Source organism: Lactuca serriola, chromosome 3, assembly GCF_051521515.1.
Source record: "Lactuca serriola cultivar US96UC23 chromosome 3, Lser_US96UC23_V15, whole genome shotgun sequence".
Taxonomy (NCBI): Eukaryota; Viridiplantae; Streptophyta; class Magnoliopsida; order Asterales; family Asteraceae; genus Lactuca; species Lactuca serriola.
Genome location: NC_136410.1, coordinates 206384802 through 206405891, shown reverse-complemented (window position 1 = coordinate 206405891; position 21090 = coordinate 206384802).

Sequence of the window (21090 nt, the reverse complement as noted above, 5' to 3'; positions counted from 1 at the left end):
CAAATTACGGAACCCTCTTACGACTTTGACGCTGAAAGGAGCAACCCTTGACTGGGAAGAGAAACAAGAGGGAGAAACCTTTAGAACTCCAAAGTGAGAGACCAAATTCCTCTGGAAGCCTCACTCTAGGAAGGCTTAGTACGCTTCGGAAAGCATGGAAAGCTAAAACCTAGGATAATTAGGCCCTTCAAGATTCTTGTCAGAATCAGCCCTGTAACTCGCAACTTCAATCTACCTCGCGAGCTTAGTAAAGTACATTATACCCGCCACATCTCGAACTTGCAGAAGTATCTATCCAACGAGAATCTTGTAATCCCCCTCGACGAGATCGAGTTCCACAAGGGCCTCACCTTCGTGGAAGAACCGTAGTGACCATGGACCGAGAGGTCAAGCGGACGAAGCAACGCCGCTTCCTATAGTGAAAGTTCCCTAGAATACTAACCAAGGACCTGGATTCACTTGGGAGCGCGAGAATCAGTCGATTAGGAAGTATCCCCACTTCTTGGCTCGATTATTCATGCCTACTCCTTTCCTAAATTCAAATTTTGGGACGAAATTCCCTCTAACGGGGGGATGATGTGACAACCGTCAATTTCCGGTCAAGTCAAAGTTAATTGAAGTCAACAAGTCAAACCGATCGACTCAATTAGCCCGTGGGTACTAGGGTTTACGTTGTGTAATTACTAAACAACTCGCTATTCTAATGAGAGATCATAAATCGAAAAGTTCGTACATCTAGATTTCCTTAACCTAAAACTGTGGAAGGTAACGAACCAAACCGATAAAACATTGTTGCATACTCATTGGGAGTGTGTAAGATCCTTAAACATGACATAATGGGTTTATGGACCTTGCGTTGTGGAGCCAAACACTCACAAGTGTCACACACGAAACCTCTCTTAATTGTTTTCACTCTATCTCTCTTTATGCGAAATCTCTCCCAAATCTCTCTTTGTATGAGAAATCTCTCTCAAATCTCTCTTTGTATGAGAAATCTCTCCACAAATGTGAAATCTCTCCCAAATCTCTCTTTGTATGAGAAATCTCTCCCAAATCTCTCTTTATATGAGAAATCTCTCCATGAATGTGAAATCTCTCCCAAATCTCTCTTTGTATGAGAAATCTCTCCCCAATCTCTCTTTGTATGAGAAATCTCTCCAAGAATGTGAAATCTCTCCCAAATCTCTCTTTGTATGAGAAATCTCTCTCAAATCTCTCTTTATATGAGAAATTTCTCCATGAACGACAAATCTCTCCCAAATCTCTCTTTGTATGGGAAATCTGTCCAAGTAAGTGAAATTTCTCCCAAATCTCTCTCCATATGAGAAATCTCTCCAAGGTTGAAAAATCTCTCCCAAAATCTCTCTCGAAACCCCTTTCGATTTATTTTGATCATTTGAGTCATCCCGACCCTTAACCGTGTGAAAAATCGCTTAAAACGAGGTTAGAACGGGTAAAATACCCCAAAGGACCCAGAACCTCCCCTAGGGCCGAAGCCTCTTAAAGACCAGACCCTCTTGGGTTGGAACCGCAGCGTGCGAGCTGCAGCAGGCGAGCCGGAGCAGTGCCTCGCAGCCCCGAGCGTAGCCAACGAGCCGCAGTCACGCATGCGTCAAAACCCTCGGACCGCAGCTCCTTCTCCTCGGACCGCACCCAGGCGACTAAGCCACTCCGGTTTTGGCAGCTGATGACCGAGTCTCCGGTCCTGGACATCGGATTTTAAGTTTTTCAACTGGTTTTTCACTAATTCTTCATTTTAAGTCCGTTTTTAATCATTTTAACGCGGGATTTTCACCAGAAATCATATTTTAACAATATAAGACCCTAAATATTCATAATTTGGGCATATTTTTATGGAAATATTTATTTAAGCATAAAATCTTTTAAGTGAGATCTTGAGGTGGAGTGTGAATCTTGCCATAATATTTGACACAAACCACCACCCCATGCCCATTCCTTTGACCAATCCTTGTATTCCTAGTCACTTCAAGACACTACCCCTCTCCTTTCCCAGCAACCCACGTCCAAAGGAGCTGGAGAACACTCTTATCTCTCTTCATTTCCCTCACTTCACACATTTTCCTCATTTTCACCAAGAAGATCAAACAACCTTTTCTCTCCAACTTCCTCCCTCAAATTCGAGATTCAAGGCTGATTATCAAGCTTTCTCACACTCTTGGTAAGTATAATTCATCCTCTCTATGATTATTACACTCCCCTTTTTCTCAAATCATTGATTCCTTACACAAACATCATCACATTCTTGTTAGATCTTCGAATCTTCAAGTGATTCTTCAAGTGTTCTTGAGTTGAACAATTCTCTTCTTCAACACTCACCAACTGAAACCACTCAAGATGAGTTCATACCCCTACATTTTCATATTTTCTCAAGTTTTTAGGGGGGGGGGGGGGGAATACAAGTTAAAACACCAAGAACATAACTAAACTTTTTCTAACAGCTTTCATTAGAAAAGTTGGACTCCATTCACGGACTGCTTTGGGCAACTTAAACATTTTAGTTTTCAAAACGGTTTTAGGTGCAAGTAGCTCCGGGTCTTAGCTTTAAAATGACTACTTGAACATCTCCACACGATTTTTCTACGATGTATGGTATTTTTGCAAAATAGCCTATCACTTCAAGAACAAATTCGGACCAGTCTGTGAATATGGATATTTTAACACAAGTTAAAGGCTTCCAAAAATCATGATAAAAATTATGAATAAACTAGACACATTTTAGGAACTCTCAGAATTTATGGATTCAGTTTTCCACTTCGTATAATTTTTCTATGACTTTTCTAAAACAGCGCAGAAAGGTTAAAAACAAGTTAATAGCTTATAACTTTCATAACACTTTGTATTATGTTGAGCAAAGTGTATAACTATAAGTTCTAAATATTGAATGTGTTTCCTTGTTAGTTTATCATCATAAACTGAAACTTAGTCATTCATGATAAGATTATTCATTCATTTAGAACACAGGTATTAAGTTATAATAAGCATATTTTAAGGATTCATAACACTAATGTGTTTTCATAAAGGAGTTCTTATACATTACAAACGTTTTGGATAAAATATAATAGGTATGGTTTATGTATCATTTACTTTTCAAACTTATTTATCAAAGCTTTTTAGTTTAGTTCACGTAAATCTGTTAATGAATAAATTTGTGAGTCATTCGCTCCGGGTTACTTCCAAAGTAACCAAGTCAAAAAGTCCTGTAAATTGTAACCAGAGTCTCTTGTAGGGAGAACGTGATAGTTGTGTATAGATCTATATTGGGTTTGACAAACCCACACCAGATCTGCTTGCAACAGCTAGCTAAACCGGCAGGTCTGTGGTGACAAGTGTCATTTAACGGCGACGCCTGAAGAACGTCGAATTACGAGGCCGTCCAAGTCAAGTATGGTTATGATAGCTCACATATGGTATTAACAAATCATAAGATTTACGGGTTCTAACTTTAAATTAGCGAGTTATGTCGATTTAGCTCACTGAAATTACTTTAAGTATGGAAAAAAAATATACTTGTATGCCTTCATATCAAAAAGGGTTTCATGTCGATTTAAAATCACTTTTTATATCAATAATTACAGATATTATTGTATATTTTCAGTCTTGGTATTTAAGACTACACACCATTCATTACGGGAGTTTTCTCAAATCGGAAAGGGTTTTTACTAAGCCACTCCGGTTTTTACGCCAATCGAAAAGCTTATGAACTCACCAACCTTTGTGTTTACACTTTTTCAAAACTACTTGTATTCTCAGGAATTCAGTGAAACGGGAAATCAACAGCGTTTTGAGGATGGGATGATAAATCGTCAAACAGTTCATTTTGTATCATAATATAATTGATTTGAATCATGTAAACATATACTTTGGTGTAACTTTTTCAATTATATTTATGATGGTTGTATTTACTTTGAGCACTATTATACTCGTTGTTGTGATACTATACATGAAGCCCGCCACCCCCAGACGTTTTGCCATCCTTGGTTTGGGGGTGTGACGATCCGACCAAGATTGAGGCTGTCATGAGTTGGGAGGTGCCGAGATCCCCCACCGAGATCAGGAGTTTTCTTGGGTTGGCTGGCTACTATCGGAGATTTATCATATATTTCTCCATAATTTCCGTTCCCCTCACCAGATTGACCCGGAAGGGGGTTGATTTTACTTGGGGTCCCGAGCAGCAGACCTCATTTGAGACTCTTCGCCATAGATTATGCGAAGCCCCGGTGTTAGCCCTTCCATAGGGAATGGAGGATTTTGTGGTGTACTGTGACATGTCTATATCAGGGTCGGGGACGGTACTTATGCAGAGAGGGCACGTGATAGCATACGCGTCGAGGCAGATGAAGCGTCATGAGACGAGTATCCTACCCATAATTTGGAGTTGGGGGCACTGGTGTTCTCTTTCAAGATATGGCGCTATTATTTGTATGGGGTTCGGTGTACTATATACACGGACCACAAGAGTTTGAAGTACCTGATGGATCCGCCCAACCTGAATATGCACCAAAGGAGATGGTTGGATGTGGTAAAGGATTACGACTGTGAGATCCTGTACCACATGGGAAAGGCTAACGTAGTAGCCGATGCTCTGAACCACAGGGCGGAAAGTGTCCCGATTCGAGATATATGTATGAGGATGACAGTGATGACTCCGGTGTTAGATACCATTTGAGAGACCCAGGTAGAGGCTACGAGGCCGGAGAACCGCAAGAGAGAGCGGGTGATTGGGCAGGTATCCGAGTTTGTTACCGATAGTCGAGGGCTTATGACCTTTGATGGTCAGATGTGGGTGACGTTTATGGGCGGGACACATAGCATACTGATAGAGGAGGCGCACATATCAAGATTCTCGATCCATCCCGGGGCCACTAAGATATATTTGGACCTAAAGATAGATTATTGGTGGCCCTGTATGAAGAGGGATGTTACGTGGGTAGTAGAGAGGTGCTTGGCTAGTCTTCGGGTTAAGGCCGAGAACCAGCGTCCGCATGACAAGTTGCAACCACTAGAGGTTCCCCAGTGGAAGTGGGAACATATTTCTGTGGACTTCATCACCAAATTGTCGAGCACCGCGAGGGGTGTTGATGCAATTTGGGTGATTGTGGATCAGATGACGTAGAGCGCTCGTTTCCTTGCTATCAGTGAGAGCTCTTCTGCGGAGAGACTGGTAGAAATATATGTGACAGAGGTGGTGTTGCGGCATGGAGTGCCGATCTCGATTGTGTCAGACCGAGATGTACATTTCACTTCCAGGTACTAGAAGAAGTTCCATGAGGATTTTGGTAGAAGATTGCACTTCAGTATCGCCTATCACCCACAGACAGACGGGCAGAGTGAGCGGACGATTTAAATGCTCGAGGACATGCTTCAAGCATGTGTTATGGACTTCGGTGGAAGTTGGGACACATACCTACCTTTGGCTGCATTTTCATACAATAACAGCCACCATTCGAGTATTGGTATGCCTCCATTTGAGTTGTTATATGGGAGGAGGTGTATGACCCCCATCTATTGGGGAGAGGTAGGACAGCGAGTGATGGGTAGCACTGAGATAGTGCTTAAGAAGATTGAGCAGATATAGCAGGTCAGACAGAGGTTGCTGACAGCCTAGAGTCGCTAGAAGAGTCACGTGGATAGGCGACGATCCGAGCTTGATTTCTAGGTTGGAGACCTTGTACTCCTGATGGTATCTCCTTGGAAATGAGTGATCCGGTTCAGGAAGAGGGGCAAGCTGGGGCCCCGGTACATTGGTCCTTTTAGGGTGATCGCCAGAGTAGGAAAGGTAGCATACCGTTTAGAGCTACCTGAGGAGTTGGGTCAGATCCATGATACCTTCCACGTATCCCAGTTAAGGAAGCATATAGCCTATGTGACGGCGGTAGTGCCGCTTGAGGATATTCAGGTTGATGCGAGCTCGATTTACATTGAGAGGCTGATCACGATCTTGGATCGGAAGATAAAGGTTCTGAGGAACAAAGAGGTGCCCTTGGTTCAGTTCCAGTGGAAACATCGGAGAGGGTTCGAGCTGAGTTGGGAGCCGAAGGCGGAGATGCGAGAGCGGCATCCAGAGTTGTTTGCGGAGTGAGACTTCGAGGGCGAAGTCTGTTTCTAGTGGGGGAGAATTGTAACATCCGGATTTCCAGGTATCACAATTTGAGTATATATTTTGAGCTAAGAAGGTGGACTCGATGAGTTGACGCCTAAACTCGTCGAGTAGGATCGCGACTGATGACTCAGATTAATTAAGGCACTCGACGAGTCGGAGAGTCGACTCAAAGAGTCCGTGCTGTGGACAGAAACCCTAAATCTTTGGGCCTGTGCCCTATTTAAGGGTCATTATGGCCTTCATTTGCGGCCACACATACCCTGGAGAAACCCTAATCGAACCAGAAAGCATAGAGAGAGAGAGAGAGCGAGAGAGAGCGAGTTAATTTCACCACTTTTGTGCATTCTTGCAAGGAAGGAGAGGGGGGATTTAAGCTAGGCAGACTTGAGGGACTTTGATCTGCTATCATTTCTTCAAGGGATGCTGTTTGAGGTATGATTTTAGGCTCATTCTCGTTTGTATAGTAGATCTCATGAATCTAGGGTTTCTTTGCCCCTTTTTAGTTGAAATATGGAGTATGTTGAGTCCCTTTGAGGCATAGATGTTAGATATGGACCTTGAGAGGTCTAGAGAGTCCCAACAACCTAGCATTATGCAGTCACATAAGAGTATTGAGCCTAAGTCACCATTACAAGGGTTATTTTATCAAATGGAGCTAGATGTGTGATGCATGGACATAAATATTGAACCTTTACATGACTTTTGAGTGTTAGGAGGCCATATCTATAAGTTAGAGAAGCAGATCTGACCTCATAAGGTCAAATGAGTATTGTCATGGAGGAAACTCGCTGAGTCCATGAGAGGACTCGACGAGTCAGATCGGGTTGCCCCGCGATTCGTGACCAGTGGTAACCCGTCGAGTGAAAGGTTAACTCAACAGGTCGAGTGAGGCCTTAGGAGGATTCAGAGGACATGCATTGAGTCGCCGAGTCACCCGAGTGCACTCGACGAGTCTGGTCAATGTTGGACCATTGACTGGACTTGACCTCCGTTGACCTTAGGGTTTTGGTCAAACTGATTCAAGAAAGGCCATGGAGGGGTATAATGGTCTTCTACCCATTCTTTAGATATGAGAGCGTAAAGAGAGTATTGATTAGAGATAATATCATTTTGATAGGAGGAGGCTAGATCGAGGATATCGAGAACGAGAAGTATACTAGACATCATACGAGGTGAGTCTTCTCACTATACATTACCTAGAGTGGTATCTATGTGCAGACCAGAGAGTCTTATATGTATGTGTATGTTTGAGATTTATGTGCATTATGTTATATGTATGCTATGTGTTATATACACCGGGCTAGGGGGTCCAACAAATCATGAGGCCAGAGGGTCCTCGATCAGACCAAACCGGAGGGTCCAACGAGCTATGGGATTGGAGGGTCCCGCTGAGACACATTGACCGGAGGGTCATACCGAGTTATAGCCTCGAGTGGCTTATATGCTATATGTGGTATTTTGGGGAACTCACTAAGCATTTATGCTTACCGTGTTATGCGATATGTATTTCAGGTACCAGCGAGGATTGTGGAAAGGTGCATGCATGATTGAACACACTGGCAAAGGGTTATGTTTGAGATTCTGGGATATGTTTATTTCGATGACACTTGATATATATATATATATATATATATATATATATATATGAGATTTTGAGAATTATTATATGAGTTTGTTCTGTTTGAAAATGAAAAATTGTTTTGAAATTTTACGTCGTTACACTAGTTAGGGTAATACCTTGGAATATTCATATTTGCATGTATAATAGAGAAAACATAGATCCAAGGTATTTAGTGTTGCATGTACAATTAGGAGTGTTAGAATGCTCAAAACCCAACAACTTTTGTTACCAGATCATCATAGATATTAATAAATTATCATATTATTGGTTAATACTTGTTAGGCATGTTACCTGCCAGTAGGATCACCTAAATAGCTGTCAGTCGTCTAAGTAGTTATCCAAGTGAGTTTTTTCACTATATTATGTGCTCCAATATGTATCCTCTGTATGTTAGGATATAGTTGCCATGTAGTATGTAATTAGGCATGTTTTGTTAGTTTCCTATAGTGTTGAACTTTGTGTGTTAATATATTATGTGGGGAGTTGAGGGCACCCCAGCCTCGGGCTTAAGGCCAATAGACTCGAGCATACCATCTTTTTGTTGAAGGCCAAGTAGCGGACCAAATTTATGTTGAAGGCAAAAAGGGCGGAGCAGCTTCGTGTGGAATGACAAGGGCGGACCAACTTTATGCTAAAGGCCATTATGTGTATGCATTGTATACGTATTGTGGTATATGGTATTTTTGGGGAAATCACTAAGCTTCATGCTTACCCAATTGAATATAATTTTTTTAGGTACTTCAATGATTCATGAGAAATGCAATGTTCGACTCTATACACGCGTGTTCGTATCATACTTTCTGCAAATATAATTGTACTTTGATATATTTTGATAAATAAAAATGAAAAGTTTGGGTTGAAAAATTGGGACGTTACATGATAACTTTCATTTTAGGCGCTCAAAATTTGAGAAAATGACCCCGTGACATATATATATATATATATATATATATATATATATATATATATATATATATATATATATATATATATGTATGTATATGATCAAGTATCATTTCCTTACACATTTGGCCCCTAAATGTTAACTTTAACGAACCAAAGATGTAACTTAATAAGGAAAAATAACAAAAACTAATCTTGCTGACGGAATGGAAATTTTGGATTGTTAAAATCCTCCCCCCCCCCTTTTAAGAGAATTTTGTCTCAGAATCTGAATTCAAAATGATCAGGCAAGGATAACAAGCCTTCATATCGTTTGAGCTCCCAGTTCATATCACCACCATGTTTGTTCTTCCAAAAGACCTTCACAAGATTCACTCTCTTCTTACACAACTACTTGTTTTCGTGTTCCAAGATTTTGTAACACTCGTGTTTCTAGCCTAGGCATTAATATTGAGGTGATAGTCTAGGTTAACCTTTGTAACTCATTTTAAAGAAATGAAAAGGAATTATGTGAATATTATGTGAATTATGTGTTTTATGCTTAATTATTAGCGTTTAATTAATTAAGAATAAAAATAAGCGTCAAAATTTAAGTGTGAGATAAGCACGATATCTTTACATAAAGTTGCAGTGGTCGAAACAAGGATTTCGGGGATATAAAGAATGCCAAAATCCAAGTTATAACAAAGAAGTTATGACCTGTCGAAGTTTTGCGATAAACCGGCACGGTGCCGAGTGTCGTAAAAAGTGAGTTTTTGATAAACTACTTTTTAGCCTTATTGGTCTAAACAAAAGTCGTAGTATTCGTTAAATCGAGAAGTTCGATAAAAAGAACGCCCAAATCTGACTTCGTATGAGGAAGTTATGATTTTTCGAAGTTTCAGCTTAACAGTAGGCAGCTAAAAACTCGAATTTTAGATTGAGTGATTTTTAGCCGACACAACCTAAACGAGAATTGAAGGTCTCGTCATTAGTAGCACAACGGTAAAAAGTATGACGAAAACGGACGTCGGATGAAGAAGTTATGAATTTTTAACGGATTTCCTGTCCCGGTCTGTTAAAAATAATAATAAACAAATTAAAGTCAAAATTAGCCAACGAAGTCTAAACAGAAGTTGTAGAGCGTAATTTTAGCTACGCGTGCATATAAAGAACGTCAAAAACGGAGCTCATATGCGAAAGTTATGGATTTTAGAGTTTTGGCGTAAAAATCGAGAAAATTCGCATAGTCACGAGTTGCCACGTCACCTTCGCTCAAAACGCGCCACGTGTCCTGCTGAGTCATCCTGAGATGCTGAGTCATCGAAGCTGCTGAGTCATCCGAGCAACTGGCCTTATCTGAAGTGGTCCAGTGAGGATCCGACGCGTGTCCATTCCTCGTGTCCGAGCCTCGCACATGGGTTACTTCTCGGCGGTCCAATCAGTAACTGCCACCGAAGCCTTCGGACGTGCTGCCACCTGCACACCCTCGCCTGTGGACCCCACCACCATGCCAATTTCGGACCAGTGGACTTCGGTCCAATTCGGAGAGGACAGCAAGCCTTCGCACGCGCAACCCACTTGCGAGCCATCCCCCTGCGAGCTTCGGATCTGCGACGCGTGGCTTCTTTCTAGCCGTCGGATCAGAAGCCTCGCCCCTATAAATAGAAGGGTGCGAGACCTCCCGGGTAACTTTGGAAATTTGCCACTTTTAACCCCTTTTCCCATATTTTCTTCATATTAACATCCCCCAAAGCCCCGGTATTGATTATAAGCCCCGGAATACTCCACGAAGTGCCCGAGAAGCCCGGAAACTTTATCTTTTCGGTTTCGAAACCCGAATTTTGCAAAGCCCGATTTCTCAATAAAACTCCCGGTTTTATTAGAAACGATCTTTTTAGGAAACGAATTGCTGCCTGATTATCATCAAATCATGTGAGTGTATAATCACTTTCATTTTACACATAGATATGAAGTATTTACCTTATAATACGTGCTATGTGTAAATATATTAGTTGTTTATTTGAGGTGACTGTTGAGTTGATGTTTTATACAAGTTTTAAACTGTATTAGTATTTTTATCTACAAATATGTTGGGTAGAACATGGGTAGATAGTGATGTGTGATAAAATAAAAATTGATGAGAGGCCTCGATGTGTTTTGAGATCCAGTCATCTAGCGGAGTTTGGATGACGACCACGGACTTTCTAGATAGTCCAGTGGGAAACATTAGCAGGTCCGCAACCTGTAGGTGTTAATGAACTAAGAGTGTTCATTCGTTGTACTCCATCCCCCTCATGGTTGCCTTTAGGACATGTATGGCTGAGGAAACCCCTTAGCAGTTGTGTCCATCCCGATGATATTCTTTAAGCTAGGTCCCTTGTGATAAGTGTTTAGGGACGTAAAGTGAGGATAACGGGAACGGGTAATCAAGGTTATTGTTGATTGATGAACTTAGTAAGTTTATTATTATTGTGGGTTGAAAACCCTATATGCTCACCAGGCTCCCAAGCCTGACCCACTCAGCTTTTTATGTTACAGGTAGTGGACCCCGAGCATAGTCGGAGGACGACGAGAGATTTTTGGATTATAAGCCAGTAGTTGTAAATAACTGTTGAAAGGCTTATAATGTCTTGTTTATGCTTTTGATCTGTATCAAAACATGACATCCCGAGGTTTTGATATATATGGAAAATATATACCTTCTTAATGAAGGGTTTTGATAAACTTTTATCATATGTTGTTTGGGGACCAATTCCACAACATCTTTCAAAAAGATTTCTCTGATTTTATTCTAAAAAGCATAAATTAAATCGGTCTTTTCTGGCCGAGAAATTAGGGGATGTCACAGATTTCCTCGGATTCTTTCACCAAATGCTTCGATTAGTCGACTCATAAGTCTTCCAAAGGTAGTATGCTCAGCTCCTTGGCCAAACACTTTCTCAAGTAGATAATGTGAAAGACTCCTAATCACCTATCCTCTTCAACACCATAAGTGGGCCAATGTAACGAGGTCCTAACTTTCCTCATTTTCCGAAGTGAATGATCCCGTTCCAAGTTATGACTTTCAACATTACTTACTTACCCACTTCGAAGGTCTTCGGTCGGTGCTTCTGATCAACATACTTCTTTTTCCTATCATACACCCAAACGATCACAAGCTATCTTCACTTTATCCACGATAATATGTACAATCTTTGAGATCACAAACTACTTTTCTCTTGGATCTAAATAACACGTAAGAGTACGACACTTTTTGTCATAAAGTATCTGTATGTTTTCATATCAATACCTGAATGGTAGGTGTTGTTGTAGGCAAGCTCCATCAAAGGTAAATTAGTATCCCAACACCTATCATACTTGATAACACAAGCATGTAACATATCGTTGAGAGTGTGTATGGTCCTCTCACTTTGGCCATCGGTCTAGGGATGATAGGTTGTGTTCAAATGCACCGTGTGCCCAACTCATCCTGAAGTTTCTACTTGAATCTCAAAGCAGCTCGACTATCACGATCAGAAATGATAGATAATGGTACACCATGCCGCGTGTGATCTCTTCGACATACATTTTTTCTAATTTCTCCAACTTCTCATTCTCCTTGGTTTCCAAAAAGTGGGCATTTTTCATCAATTAATCCACTATTACCTATATCATGTCATTTCCATGCGAGGTTTTCGCTGACTTTGTGAAGAAATCCATCGTGATCTTATCCCATTTCCACTCAAGAATCTCTGGTTGTTGTAACTCTCTGTATGGTTACTGATGATTAGTCTTGACTAGAGCACAAGTCACACATTTTGCCACGTATTTTTCTATCTCCCTCTTCATGCCCGACCACCAATAATTGGTTTTCAGGTCTCGATATATCTTTTTCATGCATGGGTGGATTAAATATTTTGATCTATGGATCACTCGCAACAATGTGTCACGAACACCACCCACCTTTACGATCCATAATCTCTCCTGGAAGGTTCTAAATCCCCGAATTTCCTTTACCAAACACACTTGTTGTTTAACCATTATCTCTTCCCTTACATAATCTTTTTTCAAACTCTCAGCCTAAGTAGCCCGAATCTGCTGGAATATACCCGAAACCACAATCAACCCAATCGATTTCAAGTGATAAGACACCCTCAACACTTTACAACTTAGTGTATCAACTACCACATTTTCTTTTCATAGGTGGTAACTAATCTCACAATCGTAATCTGGAAGCAACTTTACCCGTCATCGCTATCTCATATTAAGTGGTTAGTGAAATACTAATAAGTTACAAAAACTACCATTTTAAGATGGTGTAATCTTACTTAAGTTTTTTAAATCATGAGCCATTTATTTCAAATATATTAAAATAAGTGTTTTTTTAAATTATATCAAGTATGTAAATACACCGAATTAAGTTCTTATTTTTTGACACACAATTATATTTATGAAGTCGTTTTTCATAACATGACAAGTAACCGTTGTATTATTGTGTTTTATTTTCTCTTACGTGTTAGATATTGATGTATTTCATCTAAATGTGTTTTCTTAGGTGTTAATGTTGGTCAAATAAATTATTTTTAAATTAATTAACATAATAGTTAAAAATAATACTCAATCAACTAGCTCATTTTTAAAATTAGTTAATAATAACAATAAACAAAAGTAAAACTAACTCAAGAATTATATTTAATTTTATTTATGCATAAGTTGTAAGTAGATGGCATTGCAAAATATGATGGTAATATATGTTTATCTTCTTATATTATTCAAAGCAGTTAGATTTTATATATTTGTCAAAATTATAACTAAATGATTTTAATATGTGCAACACATGTGTATTTAGCTAGTTAAGATATGTTTATGTATGTGACCCGTTGAGTACTTGTAATGTTGATAATAATTATAAATCTCATTTATACAAAGAATGCATGGGATTAGTTTTCCATAAAAATTTTGTTTTTTTTATGTTAACATACACAAAAACATAATTTTATTATGTTACTCAGTTTTTTATAAAATGGTAAATTAGACAATACAAAACTTTAATAATTTGACACCAAGATCTTATACATTCGAGATCATCAATACTTCTTTAGGTTCGTCCTTAATTTTTAATTCCCGAATGGACCGATGAATTATACATTAGGTAAGTTCGAGTGGGTGTTGGTGTGGAGCTTATGACCGACCATGAAACCATCACCACCACTTCATGTAACACCCTGTTTCCAGATCGGATCAATTTAGGGCTTCAAGGAGTCAAAGACATGGTTTTTGGGTAAAACCAAAGCTCACGACATGAGTCATAGAAGGGTCACGGCATGAGCAAAGATTAAGTGAAAATGTTGAATTATATTGAGCTCACGAGGTGAGCAGTAAGAGCTCACTACGTAAGGTGCGCTGCAACCCAAGCTCATGAGCTTTTAGGGTTTCTTTCTTATTTAAACCCCATAAACTTCACTTTAGGGTTCCAAAACAACCTCCTTCATCCCTAAAATCAGTAAAACCCTAATCCTAGCCTCTCATTGTGATTCTTGAGAATTTAGTGGAATTTTGGTGGCTTGGAGAAGAAGAGATAACCATTGAAGTATAGTTTCAGCTTTGAAGTTCCATTTGGAACCTCTAGCTACACTTTTCGACCATTGTAAGTAACCAAGATCCAAACTTTATGTTTTCTTGTTGCTAGATCTAAGGTTTTATGCATGTTTAACCATGGTTTAAGAGTTAAAGTGTTAGGACTCAATAAACTTGGCAACTTTATGGGTCCAAGGGGTCCCTTGGTGCTTATATCTTATGGATCTGAAGTTTGGAGGATGTCTGAGTCCAAGCTTAAGAACTTAACTCCCTTTTTTTTTTCATAAATGACCTAGTTTGAGCTCAAGTATTGTATTGTACATACAAGTCCTTAAATAATCAATTTTTATGATCCTAGGAGGGTTGGGAAGCCTCCTAGAAAAGATAGATGGCGGCTTAACAAATTAAGACGTTTTGGATCAAAATGGCATACATACGAATCTCACGACGTGAGGAAGATGCATGCCAAGTCGTTAGGATTGAAATACCCGAATATTTTGTCATGTATTGACTCACGATGTGAAGCCATCGATGGTCTCATTGTAAGGGTCTGCTGACTGTTGACTTTATTGATCGTTGACCGTTAACTTTTAAGAAGTTTCACTTTGGGTCAAACTTGAGGATTTTTGGCTATTGGTTAAGATTCTCTCTGGTTCTAGTGTTAGTGGATTCACGGGGGTAACTAGTGCTGAAAAAGGGATGGTATTGTTGTGTTCAAATTTCTTTGATTCAGGTGAGTTTCGCCTCATTGTACTGTGGGTCGAAGGCACCAATGTCGGCCCACTAGTTTTGGTTATCTTTACTAAAGGGATGCCATATGGACTAGATATAGTCATATAGAATAGAATGAGGATTCTTGATCTAGGTTTTCTTGCATGTTACTCTATCTCTTATCTTCATCTTTTCTTGAAGTTACTTGCATCTTCATTCCTTCTTTAAGTTCATATTGGTTATGAACTTGAAGCTTAAGGGATTAAGAGTTTATGGACTAGCATCTACATCAAGTTGAGTCATTGTTGGTGTCTCAAAGGTTCCACATTCTTCATCAACTTCCAAGCCTCCCAAGAGGATGCAAAGAACAACAAAGTTTTTAATTACTTCATCCTTTCTATGGTTGGTGTTTTATCTTTCTATAACTTGCACGAAGATCCTTTGTGGGCGTAAAATGTTATGTTATATTCAAAATTTTAAATCTTCCATTGCCATATTTTTCTAGTTTATGAAACTGTTTTTGAACTAATACCCAACAGGGGGTCCACATACAACTACAACATGTATCAAATATAGTTGCTGGATGCTTTGCCCCCAACGAAGGCTGCATATCTTATGTGGATTGCCTTAACCACTCCTTCTAAGGTCGGCACTATATCGGACGAGGTTCTTTAGAACCTAACTTACGTAAATCTACTTTATTCGGTCTCGATCCTTCATTGCCACTTTTGATATGAATGCAAATCGCAACCTTTCATAGTTAAAGTAGGATGTTGGTTACGATTAGGTGTGAATGGATGTGAATGATCGTGAACAGTTGTAGTCCTTAGTGAATGGATACGAAACTCGGAAGGAGCGTTGAAATTGGAAGGCTTGGAAAGATGATTGTGAATGGCTAGTGTTGGTTATTGGATGTGAAAGTGTAGAATATGAAGAGTCATGTGTGTGAGGAGATTGCATGGTTTCCTATTTCTGTTAAGCTGGAAGGTTCTAGAGGAGTGTTTGGTTTATTTTAGCTATGAATAAGCCTTTTCAAGGCAGTTTCCTTTTATTTAAAGTTTCCTTTTGGTAATTTGTTTTTAGGCTATAAATAGCCCTTTTATCGAACCTTTTGTAGGATATGCTGCTTATTATTGAATAAAGAGCTTTGTTTTATTTTTGAGTTGCTTACTTGCCCTTTTCAATTATAGAACGTGTTTTTCTAGGTTAATTCAAAATCAGGTCAATAGGTCTTGATTTCTTTTCATCGATACTCAATCTATAGGTCTAGATTGTTTATCAGAACTATCTTTTCTTGATTTCTTTTTGCACAAGTTATCGTTTTTCTTGTCTTATTCTTGATTTTCCAATACAATCTAATTACATAAAATCAATCCACCTCGTATAAGTACATAAGTGGTATCAGAGCCTCAAAATTTGATTTTTCCTGATGAGTTTGTTCGATTGATAGATCTTGTTCTTGGTGTTTTGGAAGTCGCATCAAGAAACCATGAACGTTGACGATCCTAACTTCGTGAACGCTTTGCCTGAAGCCTTGCATGATTTGAAAGATGATGGAGAAAGGCGTCATCCTAGGCGTGGGTAATTTAGGATTGTTAAAGATTGCAAGGTGAACAAGTTGCCTAAATTCGTTGGTGGGGCTGATCCTGAAGTTTACTTGGATTGGGAAAGAAAGATCCACATAATTTTTGGGTCTAAGGAGTTAGAGGATAATAAGTGTTGTAATTATGCAGTTCAGAAGTTGATTAGAGGAGCATCACTTTGGTATGAGGGTATGAATACTAGAAGAGCTCGTGCGGGTAAGGGATACATTACCTCTTGGACATCCTTAAAGCATAAACTTTGAAAGAAATATATACCTAGTCATCATAGATTGACCAAAATAAGATTATAGGGGAGTTGAAGCAAGGGAAACTAAGCGTTGGAGAATACATTAATGAATTCGAGATGTTATTTTTGCTTGGAGATGTTGAGGAGGCTGACAAACAGAAGATTGAACATTTTATGCATGGCCTGAATTACAATATCTTGGGCACGGTGGAACTCTATCCATGTTTCGATTTTAATGGGCTTTGTAGAATGAGTTTGAAGGCGGAAGCACAAGGGAAGGTGAAGTACGTGGGTAGTTATAGTGGGGAAGCTGGTAAATCCAAGTCTTGAATGAATCAGAAGCAAGTGTGATAGCAACCACAACAGTTACGCCTGTTGTTGCGAACAGTCCCATTGTGACTCCAAAGACAGGCAATGCGAACAAGGAAACAGACATTTCTTTAAGGTTCATTTCTTTAAGTGTCAAAGCGTTGGACACTATCAGAATGCGTGTCCGAATAGGAGGGTAGTAACGCTTAGAGAGGCTGTTGCGACCTGAGATGAATTATTTGAAGAAGAATCAGTGTTGGAAGTTACTTTTGTTGTTGAGGAAGTTTGTGAAAGAGAAGAGGAGGAAGAAAAGTATGAAGCACCAAAAAATGACATGACATTGGTTCTTAGAGCTTTGCAAACACAAGTGGTGCATATTGGTGCATATCGATTGTGTAGCTTGATCATCGATGGTGGTAGTTGTACGAACGTGGATTCGAGTGAGATGGTTACAAAGTTGGGTTTAGTTACAACAGGCCATCCTAAACCCAATGCACTTCATTGGCTAAACGATGGAAATAAAGTAAAGGTGACAAAGCAAGTTCGGGTTGGTCTAGCTATGGATCATACAAGGATGAGAATTTATGTGAATTAATTCCAATGGATGCTTTCCATATTATATTGGGACATCCTTGGCAGTTCGATAAAGATATGGTGTATAAGTGATGGAGTAACGAATATGTGCTAAAACATAATGGGAAGAAAATAGTTTTGTCACCCATGTCCTCAACAGAAGTACGATCGAAGAACAACAAGAAACCAAGCATGTCTATGTTGGCTAGCAAAAAGGAGGTGGAACAGATTCTCAACCAAGGAGAGGTGATTTACATCCTTGTATTGAAAGAAGACCCAAAGGTGGAGATTGTGAATGAAGACCCAAGGGAGGAGGTGAACATGACAGTAGAAGGTCCGATTGCAGAATTGCTCATGGAGTTTTGTGATGTGTTCCCAAACGACTTACCACTAGGTTTACCAACAATCCGTGGTATTAAACATCATATTGATCTTGTTCTAGGTGCTTCTTTACCAAAAAAGGTGGCTTATCATTGCAATCCGGAGGAAACAAAGGAGTTGCAAAAACAAATTGATGAGCTGATGAGCAAAGGCTATGTTTTTGAAATCCTTAGTCCATGTGTCGTTCTGGTTTTTGAAATCCTAAGAAGGATGTAACTTGGCGTATGTGTGTTGATAGTCGAGTGGTAAACAATATAACCATCAAGTATAGGTTTCACATTCCTAGAAAGTTGACGACATGTTGGACGAATTGCATGGCTCAGTGGTGTTTTTGAAGATTGACTTGCAAAGTGGCTATCATCAGATTCACATGAGACAAGATGGAGAATGGAAGACCACCTTCAACACTAAACATGGGTTATACGAATGGACTGTGATGCCATTTGGTCATAAAAATGCGCCTAGTACCTTCATGAGGCTGATGAACAAAGTATTGAAGTCTTTTTTGGGCAGGTTCGTAATTGTATACCTTGATGATATCTAGGTGTATAACAAAAGCAAAGAAGATCATATTGTGCATTTACGAAAGGTGTTTGAGACTCTTAGAACACAAAAGCTTTATGGGAAGAAGGAAAAATGTTTGTTCTTGGTGGAGAAAGTGATTTTCTTGGGTTACATTGTTTCTAAAGATGGTTTTTTGTTGGATGAATCCAAGATTGAGGCAACTAGGTCGTGGCCTACTCCTAATATTGTGTCAGAAGTCTGATCATTTCATGGTCTTGCTTATTTTATGGGAGGTTCATTTGCGAATTTAGCACCATTATTAGTCTGATAACAGGTTGTTTGAATAAAGGAGCTTTTGCATGGGGGAGGACACTCAGAGGCATTTGAGAAAGTGAAGGCGTTATTGTGTGCTGCTCTGGTATTAGCACTTCCTGATTTTTTGCAACCATTCGAGGTGGAGTGTGATGTGATTGTCATTGGAATTGGAGATGCTCTTATTTAAGGTAAGTATCCTATCACTTATTTTTCAGAAAATATAGGAGGTGCTCAATTAAATTATTATGCATATGACAAGGACCTTTATGCAATTGTTCGAGCGTTGGATCATTAGAGTTAGTACTTACGCGCAAATCATTTTATTTTTCACTCGGATCATGAGTCGTTAAAGTACATAAATAGTCAGAAAAAGTTGAGTACACGACATGATAAGTGGGTGGAGTTTTTGCAATCTTTTCACTTTTTTCCCATGTATAAAAATGGAAAAAAGCAACGTAGTGGTTGATGCGTTTTCGATACGACATTCCTTGCTAGTAGCTTTGGATGCTCTATTGTTGGGTTTCTGTAACATCTCGAAGTTCAGGTACTTCTAAATTCATCCCTGTAATTCTATTTCATGTCAAATTGGTCCCTAAGTTCAAGAATTATGCTTTGAAGCCCTAGTGGCAATTTCGTAATTTGGACAGGATGAGTACGCCAAGCGTACATGTGTGTACGCTAAACATACGAGGGTGTGCCCTAGTTCGCTAGGAGTAAACTTATGTACGTAGGGTATACTAATGTTAGGAGTAAACCCTAAACTTTAGGGTTTGAGGACTATTTAAGCAACATTATGGCTCATTTCTCCCTACCTTTTTCAGCCTCTACCTCCTTTGAGATGTTTTCGCAAACCCTAACCCTTGAGTGTGTAGTTTGGAACTCAAGTGTGTGTTCTTGGTGTATTGAAGGAAGAAGAAGATTCTTGGAGAAGCTTTGGCTTGGGAGCAACTTGTATATATGAGATTCTTAACTTCTTGAGAAGCTCCAAAAGGTATAAAGCTTTGATCTTAACTTGTATTTCTTTAAGATCATGCCATGAGAAAATTTTATCTGTTTTTAGCCCCTTTCTTGGCCATAATGAGTATTAGCTACTCTAAGACCAAAGGATTTGTCCTTTCTGAAGTATTGAGGTGCATTAAGTCATAAAAATGCTATCTTGGCTCATTTGGTGCATGCATGCAAGTTATAGAGGTCTTAAGTGGTTAAGACAAACTAGGATCTTGGTTTTGGGACTTAATAAGACATGTATAACCATAAAGTTGGAAACTTTATGGTTTGGAACACCTATTTAGGCTTGGATCTGAAATTTGACGTTTGGACTTGTTATATTAAGCACTTAATGGGGATTTCGGGTGGTGCGAGGGTACGCCCTGCATACAAGGAAGTACGACCTGTGTACTTGTTCAACCACCCCGATGGTGGTCAATCCAAGGCTTAGAGTACGCTCAGTGTACCTACATAATACACCCCACGTACTCGTACTGTGTCAGCTTAGTGCGTTGACTCAGTTGATTTAGTGGGTTTGGCCTGTGGACTTTCACCAAGTTTGACCAAGTTGACCATGAGGGAATTTTGGGTATTATGGCATTTTAATGGAATTGGTCATTTGGTGGAAATAGGTGTCGATTTGAGAGCTGATATTCAGAGTCGGGCTTTACTAGTTCGGTTCAGTTTACGAGGTGATTTTTCCTCACTATACTTATGAGTCGAAGGCACCAAGGTTATCCATTTGGATTATTATCGTGGTTTATAATATGAATGTGTACAGTAGTGATCTGTTAGATCTGTATCCTGGTAGATATGATGATACTATGCTTAGTGATCTGTAAGATCTGTTTTTTTGTTTACTAGTTGTTTATTGTATGCTTGTCTGTTATATATGTGTGTCGACATAACTAGTTGTGTATACTGTAAGACAAAAATGGGGTGTTACATATGAATTATTTAAACAACACTAACCCTAAAATATGGGAATCACATCATTTTGAAGCCTTCAAGTCCCTTTGAAGTAAGTTTATAAGTGTGTTTTCCATTCTTTAAGTTTTTGTGAGGATCCAAGAAGGTGGTGTAGTGTTTTTTGGTGCTTTTCATGGGGGGATTCTTCTTGTAGAGATCAAGTATTACTTCCTCCTTTTCTCTCTTGGAAATTCATCATATTTCCATAGGTATATGACTTACCTTTCCTTATCTTTTTTATCATGTTTATGTTCCAAATCGATTTGGTTGGGGTGGTGGCCATGTTCATGCACTCAAGGAAGTGTTTTTACATGTTTTGGAGTGATTT